The sequence below is a fragment of the Ictidomys tridecemlineatus genome, unplaced genomic scaffold (assembly GCF_052094955.1).
Source record: "Ictidomys tridecemlineatus isolate mIctTri1 unplaced genomic scaffold, mIctTri1.hap1 Scaffold_814, whole genome shotgun sequence".
Classification (NCBI taxonomy): domain Eukaryota; kingdom Metazoa; phylum Chordata; class Mammalia; order Rodentia; family Sciuridae; genus Ictidomys; species Ictidomys tridecemlineatus.
The window spans coordinates 12679-33801 of record NW_027526075.1 but is presented as its reverse complement, the minus strand read 5'-3'; the positions used below and the strand labels follow the sequence as shown (position 1 = coordinate 33801).

The following is a 21123-nucleotide window of genomic DNA, read 5'->3' as shown; positions in this document are numbered from 1 at the left end:
CTGTGCAGAAAACCAGAGTGATTGGTACCTATAGCGCTTTTGTCCCAACCAATGGTCTCCTGGGCGCTCCCAATAGGTGAAGCAGCCACAATCAGGTGGGAATCTCCTTGAGGTTGATTGCCACGGAAAGAGGAGGAGTTCAAGGAGAGGCCACTGCAGTTGGTGGGTGCACTGGCGAGCAAACAGTGTGTGTTTTGTGTTTCTTGTGGTGGAAAAGAAGGAAACGCTGCCTGATGGCAGGAAAGGCCACACTAGGAAGTGGAGACCGGGGCACGAGCATGGGAAGGCCAGGATGGCACCCACTGGCCACGATCCGGGAAATTTCGGGGAGCAGCAGTTCAGGAAGACCAATTGGCTGCTGAAGAGGGATGCCGTGGAAGTGAGCAGGCAGCATACAACTGGAAAGCCAGGTGGGTGCTGCTAGATCCCTGCGAGAGAAAAAACGTCAGGAATCCTAGGCCAGGGGCTCACGGGGGTGGTGGTGGGTGGGGGGGGTGGGTGGGGAGGGTGGGGGGTGGGGAGAGGCTCCAGAGGCAGCAACTGAAGTCTGAAGGTAGCCCTGCAGACTTCCCAGGGTCCTGTGCAAAGGATCGGTTGCAGGTAGGTGGCAGGCAGGGACTGGGTGCCAGAAGAAGCAGAAGTGACTCCCAGGTCCCATTAGGTTGGGCAGACTTCCATGGCAGGGGAGATGGTACTGCTGACTTATCCCCAAGCAGGCTTGACCCTGGCCCACGCCCCCCTTCTCCAACCCACAAGGCCCCTGGGATCAAAATCCCCCTCCACCCCTGCGCCTAGGTTGCAGACCACCTTGTGGAGGAGAGAGGTGCAATTTTCTCAAAATTCGTTCACCCTAGAATTGCGTAGGTGGCGAGACAGGTATGCGGGAGCACTTGCTTTGCCAGAGCCAGCTAATAGAGCGCCTAGGTGGCAGGCCACCATCTTGACCCAGGGTTCCTGGGGCGGCAGGGATGGAAGTGGAGCATCAGCCTGATTCCCCTGGCACCCATGCACATCCCTGGGAATTGTGGGAATGAAGGGAAGGCAGGCAGCTGACAAGGTCAAGGGAGAGAGTCCCCCTCCCCTCCAAAGTCATTTCTATTCAACCAAAGGCTACTGGCTTACCCCTAGGTCTCTTTTCTTTCCACGAAGCTGGGGGTGGCAGGTGAGAAGTGCAGGAAGGTATCAGAGCCCTGGAAATTGGGAGGTGTCCTTGCAGGATGGAGCTGTGAACCTGTGGGGCATATATTTGATGCCTGACTGAGAAAGAGGAGAGCAGTTCCCTGGCTAGCGTTGCTGGACTATACAGCCAAACTAGCGAGGGGTAAGGGAGCAGATCCTCTGGAACTTTGGGAACCATAGACCCATCTCTCTCATGCCCAGCATCCTTCTCCCCTGCCTCTGTTTCTAACTCAGAGGGTTTTTATCAAGGAACCCGTATTTGCAGAGCCAATGAGTAGAGGTTGGTGTCTTCTATGTGTGTCCCCATGAGGGCAAGAGGTCCCACAGAAAAGTCCCAGAGAAGGTTGCATACATTGGTTTTGGGATTGTTGCAGCTAGCTGCCTTTCTCCATGGCCTTGCTCCTCAGGATGGATGGGGTTATGGTTTGGATGTGGATGTCCCAAAAGCTCACCTGTGAGGCAATGCAAGAAATTCAGAAGAGAAATGATTTGATTGTGAAAGTCTTAACCTAATCAGTGAATTAGTACCCTGATAGGGATTAACTGAGTGATAATTAGTGGTAGAGTGTCACTGGAGAAGGTGGGGCATTGGGCATGTGGCTTTCAGGTACATATTTGTATCTGGCAAGTGTAGACCTCTGTCTGCTTCCCGATCACCATGTGACCTGCTTCCTTTGCATACTCTTCTGCCATGAAGTTTTGCTTCACCCGAAGCCCAGTGGAATGGAGCCAGTCTTCTGTGAAACTGTGAGCTCCAAATAAAACTTTCCTCCTATACAATTGTGCCGGCCAGGTCATTTTAGTCACAGCAGTGAAAAAGCTGACTAAAACAGATGCTTTCATCTATTCCTGGCCTGTGCATCCCTCTGAAGGGGCATGCAAGACAAGGAGAGGCCTGAAGGGTGTTAGTAGAGGGTGTGGTGCAGGTACCTGCAACACATGCTACTCCTGAGGCCCAGGTGAGTTTTGTAATAGGTTGAGGAGAGCCTGGAATTGTCTTCTCATAGGGGTAGTTAGGGTGTTGGTGGGTGCTCCTTGTGTTCATTCTGATCTAGAAGGGTTCCTAAATGTTCCTGAAAGTCTGGGCTTGAGAGGAGCTGATTAAAGAAGCCTGAGGTTTCAGCAGGGATTGGAGGTGTTACCTGATGAAGTTGTGCAGATGAGTGGAGCAGCAAAGCCAGCATCACAGGCATCAGAAAGCCCAGGGTTTTCTGGGTGTCCAGGGGTCCTGAAGGACGACTTTAGTGGGTGTACATATTTCATCCCATCCTTGGGGCACCCAGCCCCAGGCCCCATGAGCCTCAGTTCCAGAGCCTGGCCTGCATGTCCTCCTGGCCCTTTGGCCAGCAGGGAGTCTGTTGATGGTGCAGCTCCTTTGTTGGGCTGGGACCTGGGGAGAGTAGCCTGGAAGGTAGCAGATGGAGGCCAGGAATGTGTCCTGGTGGCTCAGGCCCAGAGGACTGGATATCCAGTCCCATAGTTGCCTGGTCCATGTAGCCCCAAGCGAGATCCTGGAGTCCAGAAGGCACCAGGGATTGGTGAGGAGTCAGGTCAGTGGTGGCCAAGAATCTGAGAGCAGGTCCAGGGGAACAGTGAAGGGGGCTTCTAGCTTCCATGCAGGAACCACCAGTGCCCCCAGTTCCCCAGGGTCACAGTTGGGCTTCCCCTTTCCCCCTGTGGGGTATACCTCATGGTTACAGCTATTCTGGGGCCTGGGTGCTGAGCCCTGTGTTTCTGGAACCATACCAAGACTCAGCCCTCTGGGAGGCCCATCTCTCCTGCCAGTTTCCCCCTGACCTCAATCCCAGGAAATTGGGTGCCTTCAAAGGCTTGCAACATGATCCTGGTTTGAGTCTCTGAGACGGCTGTGTGCTTCCTTCTTTTCTTTCTTGGGGTGCCTAATTGGGGGCTTGTGCCAGCTGGAGGCCTTGCATGGCCCTGATCTTGTCCCAAGTCCTTGACAGAACTCCCTTCACTCTGTCTTACCTATTGAGTCCTCTGGTTCTGAAACCACACCTGGATCCTGGACTTGGAAATGCCCAATTCCTTGGCTAGGTTTCTCTGGTCATAATCCCAGAGTAGGGGTTCTGTGCATAGAAAAGCATCCTTCTGACTGGGCTACATTCAGGTGATCCTATTGCATGGGGTGTAAAGAAAGGAAAAGGAGACAGAAGCAAGATGCAGAGGCAAAGTGGCAGGATTGCAGGATGGCAGAATGACCAAAAAGTTAGAGTGGATTGTTGTCCAACCAGCCAGCTTTATTTATATCAATAGGTTAATTAGGTCACTGGCATCAGTAGTACATTATTGTGTCATTAGGCAGGTTACAGAGTTAGCAACATTATGCAGCTTATTCCTCAGTGACATATTCAGTTACATTCCTCAGTTAAAATATGCCATGTTAGGAGTTTTGTGAACTCTCAAGAAAGTCCATTGTTTAAAATTACTGTTTTGTGGACAGGTTCAGGTGCAGCAGAGCTTGGTAAAACATTGTGGTTGTCTAATAAGAGAGTTTCTTTATTCCAGGAGCTGTGTGCCTGAGATCAAGGTCTAGGCTGATAAGATGTAGCATACAGCCTCCTCATGCAGGGAATTGCTACAGCAGCTAGGCATCCTGTGTCTTTACACAGAAGTTTTTCTAGCAGGTAGGCATTCTGTACCTTTGCACAAAAACTTTCCCAGCAGCTAAGCATGCCACAGCCATGAAATCATCAGAGATGCCAATCCCAAACAGAACTGCTGAATCCTATTACTGTCATTCTGTCCCTTTAATCCCTTTACCCCTTTTAAAGCTTGGAATTTTCCTCCTAATATGAAAGGTATTGTGTTTTAATATTTATATATATATGTTTAATTTTATTAAAAATATTGACTGATTATATGGTATTTTACAGATTGTCTATCTGTCATGAAGACAGATAGACAATGTTTGGAATTTCTCAACTGAAGATGAGTTATCATATGAAAAAAATAATGTTTGATATGATGTGGCCAGTGGCCCTAATAGGACAACACCTTTGTAGCCTTGGGAAATGAAAGGTGGCACACTGGATAAGTTAGTAGCTAATTGAGAGAGTCCCTTTTGATGGGAATACATAAACTGTCAGGTTTACAATTTTGGGGGTAACACAATGGAAACAAAACTTTGGTTGCTTTCAAAACATGCAAAACAATACAGTAATTTATGAGATCCAATTTATAAATATTGCAAAAGACTATGATTTACATTAAATGGTGCATTCCTGCCACCATCAATGCAATTGAGGGTAAATGCTCATGAAAGGAATTTTATAATGCCAAACTTTGTAGGGGTTCTGTCTTTTGGGACTGGGGTCCCTGATGACTTCATGGCTGTGGCATGCTTGGTGCCTGGAGTTTCTGTGCAAAGGCATAGGATGCCCAGTTGCTATGGTAATGCCCTCCATGCTAGAATCTTTTCAGCTTTGACCTTAATCTTAGGTAGGAAACTCCTGGAGCTACCCGCCTAACAGTAACTTCAGACAATGGACCTTCTTGAGAACTGCACAAAGCTCCTAATTTTGCATATTGTAACTATTAAGTGTAATTGTAGAATAAGCAAACGTACTGATACTCTAAACAATTGTGTGGTTATGGTACTGATGACCTAATGTAACCTATTGTTATAAATAAATGTAGCCACATGGACAAAGAGCCACTCTGCTATTTTCCCTGCCTCTGCACCTTGTCTCTCTGTCTACTCTTTATTATTATTCTTTATAAGCCTTAAACACATTTTTGTAGTTTCATTATATATTTTTTACCAAAGGTCTTCTTACCCTTCATTAAAAAATTGTAATTTTTACCATGATTAGTAAAATTGCCCAGTGTTCTTTATTAAATAAGACATTTTTGAAAAACCAAAGATTATAATATACTCTGATTATTTTCCAGAATAAATTAATACTATAATTTGCCCTTCACTAAAGAAGCAATTAAAAGTGTCTCAAGTAAGTCAAACAAACCTTCCTCTGTAGTGCCCAAGCTGTTCACCAGCTCTTTTTGATGCCTTTATCTCTACTCATTCTGAATTTTATTTTGAGAAATTTTCATCTGTTCCACACTATAGAGTAAAGCAGAAAGGAGTCTGTCTACTCATGACCATACCTCTTCTGATGTTAAGCAAGTGTTGTATTTGTCTTCATTTGATTTTCAATGGGGTCATATGACCATGACGGCCACAATCACAGTCTCCCATACTCTTTTATTTCTTAGAAGATGGTATTTTGTTTTATGGAGGAGGATGAAGTATATTTAATATCATCTCTCTAATTATTTTAGCATGTCATAGCTGCTATTATAAATATAAAACCAGCTGTCTTACAAACTATGAACATTTATTAGCATTCTATAGGCTAAGAAGTTCAAATTCAAGATGCTGAGAGGTTAGTTCTGGTAAGGGTGAACTTTTTGTTTCATAAGTGACACAGTCCAGCCATGTATTTACATGGTAGAAGGCATAAGAATCTTGCATTTGCATCTATCAAAAGAACACTAATCTCATCTTTGAGGACAGTGCTCATTGCTCACCAGCTCCAAAAGTCTCCAACTCCCAATACCATCCTAATTGGTGATCAGAATTTCAACATAAGAATTTGGGAATTTGGGGGAGACACAAATAAGGACCACAACATTCACTATTCTCTGTGTTTATTTCAATGACACTAAATATTTATCAATATGAACCTGGGTAAATGTATGTAGATAAATGCAGTTGCATTATCTTATTAACTTTTATTTTGGCCAGTCATAACCTTTCTTTTCTTTTTTGTTCATTACCCAGCTTTGTGCATTTTTCCCACCATAATTTTATTGGGGTAAAATTGAAGTACAATAAAATGCATATATATGAAGTAGGAAATTTGATCAGTTTTGACATGTACATATTCAGTAAAATCAATATAAAAAGCATATCTATTACTTTTCTAAAAATTGAAATAATTCAGACTGTGTTTCCTTCATGATTTATTACATAGAAATCAATAACTTTAAGATATATAGAACCCACCCCCTACATGTCAACTATTTCAAAATTAAATGGAACACTTATAAATACCTTAGAGGTCAAAGAAGAAAGCACAAGAAAAGTAAATAAAAGTGTTTTAAATTAAGTGATAATAAAAGCTTAAAATATTAGGATTTCTGTGATGAAACAGGATTCAGACAAACATTTATAACTTAAAGTACTTGTATCAAAAAGTAGCTAGAATAACAATCAAGTTACTTTCATATTATGTAATAGGAAGTAAAAAATAAGAGTAGGAGCAGAAATGTATGAAATAGAGAAGAAATAATACATCTAAAATTTTATAAAAAAAGGTCTAATCAAGGAAAAAAGCAAGCACTCAAAAATTAATATCAGTGGAAAGGGAGCTATGAAAACAACCCTACTGATGCTAAAAATATACTAATGTAACATCACAATTGTATGCCAACATATGAGATAACTTACATAACATGATTTATATAAGAGAAGGATCTGTGAGTTGCTGGGAAGAAAATGTATTCAGTCATGAATGGGTGCAATATTCTATAAATGTCTGTTAAGTCTAAATTATAAATTATAATTTTTAGTTCTATATCTTTTTTATTTAGTTTTGTTTGGGGGATCTATCCAGTGCTGAGAGAGGCATGTTGAAGATACCCAATATTATTGTGTTGTGGTCTATTTGATTCTTGAAATTGAGAAGGGTTTGTTTGATGTAACATAGATGCTCCATTGTTTAGAACATAAATATTTATTGTTGTTATGCCTTATTGGTATATGATTCCCCTAAACAGTATGAAATGAATTTTTTGTCCCTTCTAATTAGCTTAAAGTGCACTTTATCAGATACGAGGATAGAAAGTCCTGCTTGCTTATGTGATCTGTCAGTGAGTGATATTTTGGGGTCTTGTTTTTTAATCCAATATGCCCTTTTGATGGATGAGTTTAGACCATTAATTCTCAAGGTTATTACTGAGATATGATGTGTATTCCCAGTCATTTTGGTTTATTTTTAGTTTTTAATTTGAAATAGTTTCTCATTTGATTGATTATTCCTTTAGTGTACTTGCTCCCTTTGCTGCTTTTCACTATTTTTTCACCTTAGCTTCAAATAATTTGTTGAGAATGTTCTGTAATTCAGGATTTCTAGTTGCAAATTCTTTTAATTTTTATTTATCATGGAAGGCTTTTATTTCATCTTCAAATATGAAGCTCAATTTTGCAGGATACTGGATTCTTGGTTGGTATCCATTTTCTTTCAGAGCTTGATATATATGTTATTCCAGAGTGTGAGTTAGAAATCAACTGAGATCTGTAATGTTTTCCCCCTATATCTGATATTTTCCTCTTGTGGCCTTCAAAATTCTATCCTTATTCTGAATGTTTGGCATTTTCATTATAATGTGCCTTGGTGTGGGTCTGTTGTAATTTTGTACATTTGGGATTCTATATGCCTCTTGTATTTGATTTTCCATTTCATTCTTTAGGTTTTAGAATTTTCCTGATATTATTTCATAGAAAAGATTGTGCATTCCTTTGATTTATATCTCCATGCTTTCATCTATCCCAATAAATCTTAAATTTGATCTTTTCATGTTATCCCATAGTTCTTGGAAGTTCTGTTCATGGTTTCTTAACATCTCTCTGTGGTCAACTCTATTTTCAAGATTATATATTTTGTCTTCATTGCCTAAGGTTCTGTCTTCCAAGTGGTCTAGTCTGTTGGTGATACTTTCTATTGAATATTTAATTTTGTTTATTTTTCTTCATTTTGAGGATTTCTGCTTATTTTTTTTTCCAGAATCTCTTCCTCATTACTGAAGTGATCTTTCACTTCCTGTGTTTTCTCTCTGATTTAATTTCTTATACCTTTTATTACTTTGCAGACAGTTTAACTATGTACATTCTAAACTCTTTCTTTGATATTTCTTCCACTGTGGTGTCAATGAATTCTATTATTGGAGTATCTTGGTTTGTTTGGGGCAATTTATTCCCTTTTTTTCATGTTTTTTGTGTGTCTATCCATCTAACGGTATAGATATGAGGCAGTGAAGTCTTTATCTTGTGATCTTATAGTGTCCCTGAAGGTTTCCAGGGACCCCACTGTTTGGGGGGGACAAATAATAACAACCAATGCAAATAATATACAGCAAGCCAAATAATTTTTACTATCACACCTACAGTGTTAATTATCACAATAAACAGAAATGATATGTTATTGTCTACATAAAAATAGCAATTTTACAAAAAGAGTTTATAATTTCAAATGGTGGGCAGGGTGAGAACAGAAGTGATATAGGATGTGATGATTATGATTGAGGAGGAGAGAAGGAGGAGTAAAACATTAAAGGAAGAGTGAAAGGGAGAACAAGAGAACTTGGCTGTTAGCAGAATAAAACAATCAAGGAAAAAAGGATAAAAATATATGTGAAATAAAAATTTTAAAAATCTTGAGATTTTTAAATACAAATAAATCATTGTATTTCAGTACTTAATGGTTCATGCTAGAAGAATGTACCTCAGCAAGCTCCATTGGGTTTCACTCATGTGGTGTGGGACACAGTTCTCAGTCTCTTACACTAACTTCAGACCCACATTTTCTGGTCTCAGGTTTAGTCTCCAAACAATCTCTCCCATCCCTGTCCTTCAAGCAGTGTCAGATCGGAAGAGGATAAGGGGTAGAACCCACTGGGTTTCCATATTCAGTTGTTTCCTGTGTAAACCTCCCTCCAAGTTTGATTTTTTTCCTGGTCATTAAAGCACACTATGTTGTGCAATGTGTGTTTACTGTGTCTATATTTTGGGCCACACTCAGTTTTTTTTCCAGGAATTGGCCCCCTCTGCTGCCAGTCCCCATATGGCTGCTGAAAAATTTTTTTCTTTCCTTTTTCTCCACCTGCTTCATTGGAGACATGGCAACTTCTTTTTCCTCACATGGATACTGTGCAGTTTATCTTTCAGGTTTCCCAGGAAATGTCCTTTATCTCTAAATGCTCTGTACCCAGACATGCCTTGGGCCTCTCCAAAATGCTTTTTCCTTTAATTCTCTTATCTCTTTACTATGCTCACAGAGGGACACTGTGGCAGTGGCTGTGTGGCTGGGGATTTCCCTTTCTCCTCCCCCTCTTCCTCCTCCTTTCCCCCCACCCTCCTCCTTCTCCTTCTTTTTCACTATATCTGATATCCTGAGCTCCTGATCTGCTTTGAATGTCCAGTTTTGAATTCCAGTAAAGTCCCCTACTTTTTTGTTGTTGTTTTCCACCCACCTTGCTAAGAAGCTCCCTGTCTGCTTTCTTGGTTTCACTTCATTGAAAGCCAGGAAAGCAACATCCTCTATTCTGTCACCTTGAAAAAGCCTCCTTATTAACTCCTTACTTGTTTCTTCTTCACAACCAACATTTCTAAAATCTGGAAATTGCTCTTTTTCATGTTCTATTGTTTTTTCCAAATTAAAATTTTTCTATATTCTTTTTATATTTGTGCAAAAATTGAATCATACTATATCTAAATCATAAAATTTAATAATTATTAAACATATCAGAAAAATGAATCTGAGGGGCTGGGATTATGGCTTAGTGGTAGAGCACTTGCTTAACATGTGTGAGGCACTGGGTTTGATCCTTAACACCACAAATGAAATTTTAATAAAAGCCCATCAACAACTTAAAAACAAAGTGAATCTGAGATTAGTTTTGTTGGACTTCAAATGTTTCATGGAGACTAGTTTATTAATACTTAAAATCTGGGGCTGGGGATGTGGCTCAAGCGGTAGCGCACCCACCTGGCATGTGCAGAGTGCTGGGTTCAATCCTCAGCACCACATAAAAGTAAAATAAAGATCTTGTGCCCACTGAAAACTAAAAAATAAATATTAAAAAATTCTCTCTCTCTCTTTAAAAAAATACTTAAAATCTCCCCTGTAGTTTAGAATACAGATTTAAAATGCTGAAATAGGTATAGTATTAAGTTTCATTCTAACTATAAATTAAATCCTGACATTAGAAATTTAAAAATTAACATTTTATGCTTTACTCTGTCCAGCTCTCATGGTATTTCTACTTTTAAAATTCTTGAAAATTTACATTATTTTTTCTAATTATAATTTTTATACTTCTTTGTCTGTTTTTATGTACACATAAATTCAGTATTTATAACAAAATTTTACCATATTCATATAAGGGACTATTAAAATCAATTCTGAATTTTATGGTCAAGCTAATGTTTCTGAGCTCCATGTTCTCTGGTACTGCCATTCTCACCATTGGTGAGATTGAATAATTCTGTATCACTAGACATAGAAAATTTTCTTTTGTTAAATACATATCACCTCTCTCTAATTTTGGTATCAGATGTGGAATTTGAAAGTTCAAATTAGTGACAGAAATTTTAATATATAAAACACATCAACTTAGATGTTGAGCTTTAGCAATTTTTTAGTACTGGACCCTAAAAAGACAGCCAATCAGTGAACATACTGCAAAAGACGAGGATCATGAGGAGGGTCATTGGAAAGGGGAGACATCTCTGATGCTTCCAAGGAAGCCACATGTCAGTGAAACCTTGACCCATCCTAACACAGATGGCACTAGTGAAGCTAAAGTGTTGCTCACAAGTTCCCCCAGAGTGAGCCCCCCACAAGGGAACTCAGGTGATTGTTAACAATGGGTAGAAGCAAGGTCAATTTGATCAGCTTGATTTTAAACACCTAGCAAAAATAGTTAAAAGTCAAAACATAGACATTCCTGGGCATGTAAAAAAAACAATAGTTATTTTGATGTAACTTAAGATGTACACTTACATTAGTCCTCCTAGAATAAATAAGACTGGAGGTGACAAGAGACATGACAAGAGATATTCTTATAAAGAAATGCCTGATACCTATCAAGAGAAACTGCCAGAGTCAGAAGTTTTTAGTCAGTTTAAGGCCTACAGATCTTTCTAACTTTCTATACAGGTAGGCTTGATCAATGTAAGCTAATATAAAGTGATCATGCCAATAAAAAGATATTTTACAAAAGTCAAATGACATTAAGTAACTTAACTAAATATTGTGTTGACATTTCTGATGACTTTGGAAATCTTAAAAATCTACATTCCCCCTTTCCATGACAATGCTAACAATTAAAACAACAGGCAGAAATAAAAGTAAGGTTAAAAAAAAAGAATTCAACAGGGCACTGAGTGTGACTTGAGTTTGAGGGTGGTGGGTCACCAAGTGGCTGATGGGTCAGATCTGTCAAAAGAAAAGGAAAGTTTCTTTCTAGAGCAATTTGAAAAAAAAAAAACACATTAGAAACAAACCAAGGTAGAGATTATCACAAACAAACAAATAAGGGACAAACAACAAACAAGATAAGAAAAAAATCGAGAAAAACACTCTCTCCTTCCTCTACTGGATCCCAGTCTCCAGACTGCTGTCATGGTCTATTTATTGCAGTTCACTGGTTCTTAACCTGAGCCTTGTGAGGTTTCTGGTCACTTGATGTACCTTGGGCATTACAATAAAGCACTTAATATTCTTTGAAAGATTTACAAACAAGCACTTGATACACCCCCAGAGGAGAGCCCCTGATACATCTTGAAAGATTTACAATCAGGTGCTCAGAACTACTAAGGAATTACAATCAAGACAAATGGAAGGAACAAAGCTACCTTCCAACATATGCAGTTTTGTCTTCCTTCAAAGCTTCTGGATTTACAGGTATGAGCCACATAAGACTCTGGAATTACAGGCGTGAGCCACATCATAAATTCTTTCATGGGTGGGCTCATCATTGGTCACTTCGGATCCCAACCCTTGCAAAGCAGAAAGCTCCCACAACTAGAAAGGGAGGGTTTCTTTCTCTTCTTCAAAGGATCCAAGATTCCCATGGAGTCAAAGCCCCATCATCTTGCTGGGACTTCCAAAATGCTATGGTGAGATTGCAATCAATCACCAAGTAGCTCTTAAAGCAAGAGACAGAACCATTTTTCTTCACCAGCCAATCATCTGGATCCACTAGCTGGCAGGCCAAGGGACAGGCTGCAAGTCTGCACCCTTTGAGCCCCTCCAAGAGTTAGGGCACACATTTATAGTCCAAAATCACATTAATTATAAGTGGTTGTTACTATGATTCAAAACCATAAACAAACATCATGAGATCTAAAATCATAAGCAGAAGGAGAAAATGGGTCAAAATGACCTTAGTTGAGTACAAGTTAAAGAGTAGTTACTGATGTTTAGACAATCATTCTCTGACAGGGTACAGTGTCCAAAACAATGAGAACCAAAAAGAGAACAATTCCATTGTATAAGAATTGCCATTTTGTGTTGCTAAACATTCTATGCTAAGTGACTCTTGATGGGTACAGAGACAGTTCCCATAAGAGAAACATTTCTTACATGACACACAGTCTCAGGGGCCCATAACAAAACAAAAGAAAAAGAAAAAATATCTCAAAAAACTTTCACCTCCCAGTGTGTAAAAAAAAAAAAGTCAATGGGTATGTGTTGGCAGCTTTTATGGGTGACTATAAACTTCTACGATAACCAGAAACTGCCTTTGGAAAAGGGAGAAGAGAAAATTTTAAGTTAGTTGCAGAGGAGGGTAGAAGATATAGAGAAAAAGAGGAAGAGAAACTACTGAAGAAGGGAAGAAGGGAGAAAGGGATATTTTGATATACAGTTCCTGAGGGCCCAAACTGAGAGTAAAGAGAAGATTTAGATGATTCATGTCTCTTCTCTGACTTTGGGCTTAGACCATCTACACATCATATTTATGTCAAAGACATAGTGGTGGGTCTAGGCTAATTTTCTTTAACAATTACGTTTTCTTTTTATTATAATTCTCCTACAGGAATTTAGAAAATAAATGATGGCATACAATTTCTAATATTCTTTTTCCTTTTAATAAAGATGAAGGTGGATCCTAGACATGAAGGAACATTGGAAAAATATACTCTTTAAATAGGTTATGTAGCGATGAATGTAAAATCATATAAAGGTTATATATTTAGGAGCAGATACTAATTGTTTTGTTAGATGGAAAATGTGAGGCTCTTAGTAAAATGTAAAGAACAAATGACACATACACAAGCACTCACAAACATTGTTTAACTGTGGTGGCTAATGTGAGGAGATAATATTTGGATTTTTATGGGAAATGAAATAGTATTGGTCAATACTGAGTTTAACAGTAGACAAACCACTCCTCTGAGACTGAAGCATTGTTCAGTGATGCTGGTGGATAGATCAGGGCCAACAGAATCATTTCAAAAGGAAATTTTGCAAATTATGGAGGACAATCTTATACATTAAGTAAAAGTTTGAGTATTTAATCTGTAATTTCCAACAATCTCTGGGGCATTGGCATTTCCTGATGGTCCCATAGAAAGGCTTGGAGAGTGAGATTATCTTCATTCAACTTCAATAAAATCAATACATGTTCAAGATGTTATAGATCATAATCTGAGAAATGCAAAACACATACACCTATCCATATCCATGTGTTTACAAATGAAACACACACATCAAACAGAAAAATAGTGTAGGAAGAGATACATTTAAATCTATCATAATCATCTAATTATGTATCAGTTCAGATTATTTGCCTCTCAAAGACAAGACAAAACAAAACATTGCTCTATGGTTTTATTAGAACAGCCCAGGAAATAACAATGATCAAGAGGAATCTTTCTTAAGTAAAAATTCAGAGTAGAATCACAGGTGGATATTACAATTGTCCTCCATGTTATAATTCATGATTCATGGACTGAGATAGAAGATAAATTTTTCATAGGCTTTCTCTTGTTCAGTGAGGAGGTCCTTGGAACTGGATAGAGGAGAGTGTGGCTGCAGAGTTGCTAATCAAGACCTCCAGAGACCAAGCAGCAAGCAGGTCTAATTTTATTGTGCAGTTACCATGTATATATACTCAGGCAGTAGCTAAGCAGATTACAAGAACCACCAATACAATTGCTGGCCAACTGTCCCTGCAGTGACCAATCAAGGAGTTGGCCATGGAGCAAGCTCAGGGACTACAACACGTGGTCTCACACCCAGGGCTGTGTTTACAGGGTAAGAGGTTTGCCATTCACATGCCTAGCATGGGGGAATGGTTTGCCACTCAGACAGCCTTAATGTATGCCATGTATACAGTACTCCATGCACTTGTCTCCACAAACTTTGTCATCATAAATATAGTGCTTTCAGAGAAACTCTGGCTATAAAAACAAAAAGAAATTAGTAGTACAGGTATTTGTTTGGCTATGCCTGGCAGTGGAACATGTTACATCTACACATTTTCCTGTGTAGAAAACTGAATCTTATCATCAGAACTAAGTACTAGGGATTTTGATAAATACAACACAGTATGCCCAGATCAAAAGTAGAGAACTAGAATTCTCTGCTCCATTTACAAATGACACATTATGCAAATACAGTAATCCATAACATGCATTATGGATGCAATAAATATTGCTCTACACTTAAAAATTTTAGTAGCAGGAACAAGTTCATTTTCCATGCAGGTGAAAAGCATGCACATTCTGTGAAGATGCTTATGGATAGGGAAATACAAATGAACATCAAGCAAGAGCCAGGTATCTTCTATTAATTATCTCAGGCAACTTGAATTTATAGAAAGTTTTTCTGGAGAGTGGACATGAAGTGTTCTGAAAGGAATAGAGTATTATAAAACAAACGTGAAAATATGGCAGCATGAGCCAGCAGAAAATATGCTAGATTGTTAGAAGAGTATCAGTTTCAAACAGAATCAATATGGTAGGATCTAAGAGAGCAGGATTTGGCACTTTAATTCCATGAGCAAACAAAATCCATGTATTTTATTGGCTAATATTTTCATAATTATCTCCTTGTAGATTCATCAGCACTCCATTTGCTAAAATCTCATTTCCTTATAAATTTCTATGTGCATATGAAATTTCTATGCTCGGTTTCTTAATAAAAGCTATAGTTGATATCCTTTCTCAGTAGGAAATGGAGATAAAATAGTATCCAGACTTTAGGTAATTGCATGTCACATTTTAGGTATGGATTAATTTTCAAAATTCTACAAACATTTCAAAACTCAGTTAAAATATATTCAATTCCAGTTATATCCATCACACACACTATTATAATAACTGCTTCTTTCTTTTTTTTGGACTTTTGAATGGGAAATTCACTTTAATAAGTGAATAAGTGAGAGAGTAAATATCATGACTGGTAACAATGCCTGGAACAGAAGATTCATAAATCAAATATGTGTTTAATGGCACATAGCACAGATAACACCTTGTATCAATGTGATTTGGTTGCACTCTTTAAGTGTATTCATGCGGTGAATTTTATGATTGGTTTTTGTATGTTGAAACAACCCTGCATTTCTAGAATAAACCCTTCATGGTGCAATATCCTTTTAATATGTTTTCATATACAATTTGCCAGTACTTTATTAAGAATTTCTGCATGTATGTTCATCAGGAATATGAGTCTGAAGTTTCTTTTCCTTGAGATGTCTTTGCTGGTTTTGGTATCAGGGTCATACTGGCTTTACAGAATGAGTTTGGAAGGTTCCCTCCTTTTCTATTTTATGGGAGAGTTTGAGCAATATTGGTGTAAGTTCTTGGAAAGACTGGTAGAACTTGGCTGAGTATTGGCCTTGTCCTGGGATTCTCTTTGTTGGTAGGCTTTTTATGACATCTTCAATTTCATTGCTTGAAATTGATCTGTTGAAATTTTCTATGTCTTCCTACTTCAATTTGGGTAGATCATATGTCTAGAAAGTTATCAATATCATAGTTTTTCTTTTTAGTATAGATTTTCAAAGTAGTTTCTGATTATCATCGATATTTCACTGATATTCATGGTGATTTTCCTTTTTTGTCACAATTTTTCATAATTTGTATTTTATTTCTTTTTTTCTTTGTTAGCTTGGCTAAACATTTATCAACTTTATTTTTTCAAAGTACAAAATTTTGTTTCATTGATTATTTGAATATTTTTTGTTTCATTAATTTTGGTTCTGATTTTAATTATTTTCTGTCTTCTGTTTTTTTTGTGTTATTTTGTTCTTATTTTTTAGAGGTTTGAGATGTAATGCTAGGCAATTTATATGATGACTTTCTTTTCTTTCAGTGAATGAGCTCAATGCAATGTAGTTTCCTCTTAGAACAAAATATAGTGTCCCATTATATTTTGTCACTATTTTCACTTATCTCAAGTATTTTTTAAAATCACTTCCCTGCTATTTTCTATTATTTATTGGTAACGAAAAAGTGTATTACTTAGTTTCCAGGTGTTATAATAAATATATTTTTAACTTTATCTTTATTTCTAATTTTATCCCACTATGTTCTGGTAAAATGGAAGGTATTATCTCTATATTTAGTATTTGGAAGCATTTATTTGTTACCTAAGACATAGTCTATTTTAAATGAGGATCAATGTGCTCTTCAGAAAAAAAGTGTATTTATTTATTGATGAATGAAATATCCCATATATGTCTGCTAAGTCTAAATAATTAATTGTATTTTTTAGTTGTATAGCTTTTTAAAAATTTTTTGTTTGGAAGATCTATTGAGTGGTGAGACAACAATTTAAGGGTCACCCAGTATTATTGTATTTTAATCTACTGGAAACTTGAAATTGTGAAGGCTTGTTTGATGTATGTAGATGCCTCATTGTTTGGGGGCATGCATACTTAAGATTGTTATGTCTTGATGATTTATATGTCCCATAAACAGTAAATGGGACATAAAGATGGCTTCTTTTAAAAATACCTTCATTTTATTTATTTTTTAAATATGGTGTTGAGGATCAAAGACAGTGCCTCACTTCATCCCTGCAAGGCAAGCACTCTAACATTGAGTACAACCCCAGCATGAAATGGCCTTCTTTATTCTGTAATAAATCTGTAATTCTCTTCAAGTTAACTTTAACTTGAAGTCCACTTTATCTGATATGAGGATAGAAACCTCTTCTTGTTAACAAGATCCATATGAATGTTAGTCATCCCTCCCAACACCCCCCACCCCAACCCCTGCTGTATCATTTTGCTTTCAGTCTATGCATGACTTTGCCTACGAGATAAGTTTCTGGAGAGAGCAAAATGTTATTGTTCTTGTTGTTTTCTTTCAAATACAATCTGGCAGTCTACCTTGCTCATGGATAGGCAGAATTAATATTATTAAAATGGCCATATTTCCAAAAGGACTTTACAGATTCAATGCAATTCTGGTCAAATCCCAATGGCATTCCTCACAGAAATAGAAAAAGCAATTATGAAATTCATCTGGAAAAATAAGAGACCCAGAATAGCTAAAGCAATTCTAAGCAGGAAGAGTGAAACAGGTGGTATCACTATACCAGATGGTTACTATACTTCAGAGCAATAGTAACAAAAACAGCATGGTACTGGCACCAAGGCTGATAGACCAACCCACAAAATTACAACTACCTTATATTAGACAAAGGTGCTAGAAGCATGCAATGGAGAAAGGATAGCATCTTCAACAAATGGTGCTTCGACAACTGGAAATCCATATGGAACAAAATGAAATTGAATCCCTAACTCTCACTATGCACAAAAATTAACTCAAAGTAGACCAGAGATCTAGGAATCAAACCAGTGACTCTGCATCTAATAGAAGAAAGAGCTGGCCCTAATTTCCATCACTGGGGTTAGGCCTCAAGTTCCTTAATAAGACACCTATAGCACAAGAATTAAAACCAAGTATCAACAAATGGGACGAATTTAAGCTAAAAAGTTTTTTTCTCAGCAAGAGAAATAATGTGTGAGGTGAATAGAGAGCCTACATCCTGGCGACAAATTTTTACCCCTCACAATCAGATAGAATTCTAATCTCTTGGGAATACAAAGAACTCCAAAAAATTAAACACCAAAAAACAAACAAACAAATAACCCAAGGATAACAAATAACAAATGGGCCAAGGACCTGAATAGACACTTCTCAGAAGAGGATATACCATCAATCAACAAATATACAAAAAAATGCTCACCATCTCTAGCAATCAGAGAAATGCAAATTAAAACTACTCTAAGAGACCATCTCACTCCAGTAAGAATGGCAGCCATTATGAAGTGAAACAACAATAAGTGCTGGCGAGAATGCGGAAGGGGGGGAGGGGGGGAGGGGGAGGGCGGGGGAGGTACACTCATATATTGTTGGTGGGACTGCAAATTGATGCAGCCAATATGGAAAGCAGTATGGAGATTCCTTGGGAAGCTGGGAATGGAACCACCATTTGACCCAGATATTCCTCTTCTCAGTCTATACCCAAAGGACTTAAAAACAGCATACTACAGGGACACAGCCATATCCATTTTTACAGCAGCACAATTCACAATAGATAGACTGTGGAGCCAACCTAGATTTCCTTCACTGGATGAATGGATAAAAAAATGTGGCATTTATACACAATGGAATATTAGCACTAAAAAATAATAAGTTCATGGTATTTGTAGGGAAATGGATGGCATTAGTGCAGATAATACTAAGTGAAGTTAGCCAATCCCCCCCCCCAAGTGCGGAATGTCTTCTCTGCCTTGCGGGGGGGGGGGTGACTCAAAATGGGGTAGGGAGGAAGAGCATGAGAAGCTGCTGAATGCTCCCAAATGAAGTTGTTCCTGCCATTCCGGAGAAACACCTCTGCTTAGAAAGACTTCAGCAGGGCACAAAGGAGAGAGTGCACCCTGAGAACTAATTGAATATATAAAGTTTCAAGCAGCTGGTGCAAACACTGTTGGATTTCCAGTTCAAGAGAATGCTTGAACCTAGGAGAACAAAATTTGGGGCAAAGTGTGACTGGTGAAAGTGACCCTTTGTCCTGCCAAGTCAAGACAAATTGGAGGAAAAAAGTTTTCAGATTTTCCAGTATACACGGACATTTCTGCAAGCTGCTGAAGGCTCCCAAATGAAGTGGTTCCTGCCATGCTGGAGAAACGACTCTCCTTAGAGTGACTTCAACAGGGCACAAAGGAGAGAGCATGGTTTTCGTAAAGTAGTACATATTGACTCTGGAATAATAAAGCAGGAAAGAGATGGTCCTCTCAAATTTCAGCATCCTTTCTTTAAACAAAGCCGGGATGACTTGTTGGAGGACATTAAAAGGAAGTTTTCATTTTCAAAACCAGAGGAAAATAAAATTCGCCAAGAAGATTTAACAAAAATTATAAGTAGTGCTCAGAAGGTTCAAGTAAAACAGGAAACAACTGAGTCCAGACTTTCAGAATTAAAAATTGAGAATGAGTCCCTTTGGAACAAGGTGTCTGAATTAAAAGCAAAGCATGCACAGCAGCAACAAGTTATTGGAAAGATTCTCCAATTTATTGTGACATTGGTTCAGAATAACAAACTTGTGAGTTTAAAGCGCAAAAGGCCTCTACTTCTGAACATTAATGGAGCCCAGAAGAATTTATTTCAGCACATAAAGAACCAGTTAATCATTATCATAAAGTTCCACACAGTAGGACTGAAAGTTTAAAGACAGGAGAGTGGATTTCAGATGACAGCATTATTTATGATGTTACTGATGATAATGTGGATGAAGAAAATATCCTAGTTATTCCAGAAACTAATGAGGATGTTATATCTGATCCCTCCAACTGTAGCCAGTACCCTGATATTGTCATTTTTGAAGATGACAATGATGATGAGTATGCAGCTGTCATTCAGAGTGGAGATCTGAGTGAACCAGCCAGAAAATCCCTAGGTTCAGGCAGTGGTGGCATCAACCCTCTCATGTCTAGTGCTGTCCAGATAAATGGTTCATCCTGTCTGTCCATAGAAGATCCTGTGACCATGATGGATTCCATTTTGAATGATAACATTAATCTTTTGGGAAAGGTTGAACTGTTGGATTATCTTGACAGTATTTATTGTAGTTTAGAGGACTTCCAAGCTATGCTGTCAGGAAGACAGTTTAACAAAGACCCAGATCTCCTGGTTGATCTTTTCACTAGTTATGTGCAGATGAATCCCACAGATTACATCAATAATACAAAATCTGAGAATAAAGGATTAGAAGCTACCAAGAACAATGTAGTTCAATCAGTTTCAGAAGAAGGAAGAAAATCGAAGTCTAAACCAAATAGGCAGCTTATCCAGTACACTGCCTTTTCACTTCTTGCATTCCTTGATGGGAATCCTGCTTCTGCTGTTGAGCAGGGGAGTACAACATCATCATCAGAAGTTATGTCCTCTGTAGATAAACTCATAGAAGTCGATGAGCTTTTGGATAGCAGCCTGTACCCAGAAACAACCCAAAGTAAGCTTGTTCACCTGGAGCCATTGATTGAAGCTGAAGCTAGAGCTACACAGTTTTATTCATGTGAACTTGCTCCTACACCTCTGGATAGTGACATGCACTTTTAGATAGTTAAATCCCTAAGAAGTAAACTCAACATGTATATATTCATCAAAATGATGAACTATTTATTTTAAAGTATCATTTGGTACTTTTCTTTTGTAAATTGCTTTGTTTTGTTTAATCAGATACTGTGGAATAAAAGCACCTTTTGCTTTTCTCACTAACCATACACTCTTGCAAAGCTTTGAAATGTTACTCACCTGCCTAGATATACACAAAATTCAGTGCACATTATTGGCATATCTTTAAATTGGATTCAGATGGCCATTTTTTTCCAGTTGTAATTTGGATTTCATTTTACAGATATGACCATTAGCAACAGTTATTTTTGTTTTGCTTGTTTGATGGTGTCTAAGTTTGAGTGTAAGTCACTAGAACTAACGATAGAACTTCTAAAGCTTTCTCTGTTCCAATTATTTTTATTAAGTGTTTTTCACTTGGCTTATTTTTAAAACTGGGAACATAAAGTGCCTGTATCTTGTAAAACTTCATTTGTCTCACTTGGTTCGAAGTAGTTCATTTATGTTTGGAGTTCATTCATGTTTAACAGGAAGGGCAAAGTGTACAC

The 21123-nt window shown here is 38.1% G+C and overlaps 1 pseudogene; it reads left to right on the top strand.

Moving 5' to 3' along the window:
• Positions 1-292: 292 nt before the first annotated feature.
• Positions 293-20560, top strand: LOC144374680 (heat shock factor protein 2 pseudogene; annotated as a pseudogene).
• Positions 20561-21123: the final 563 nt, after the last annotated feature.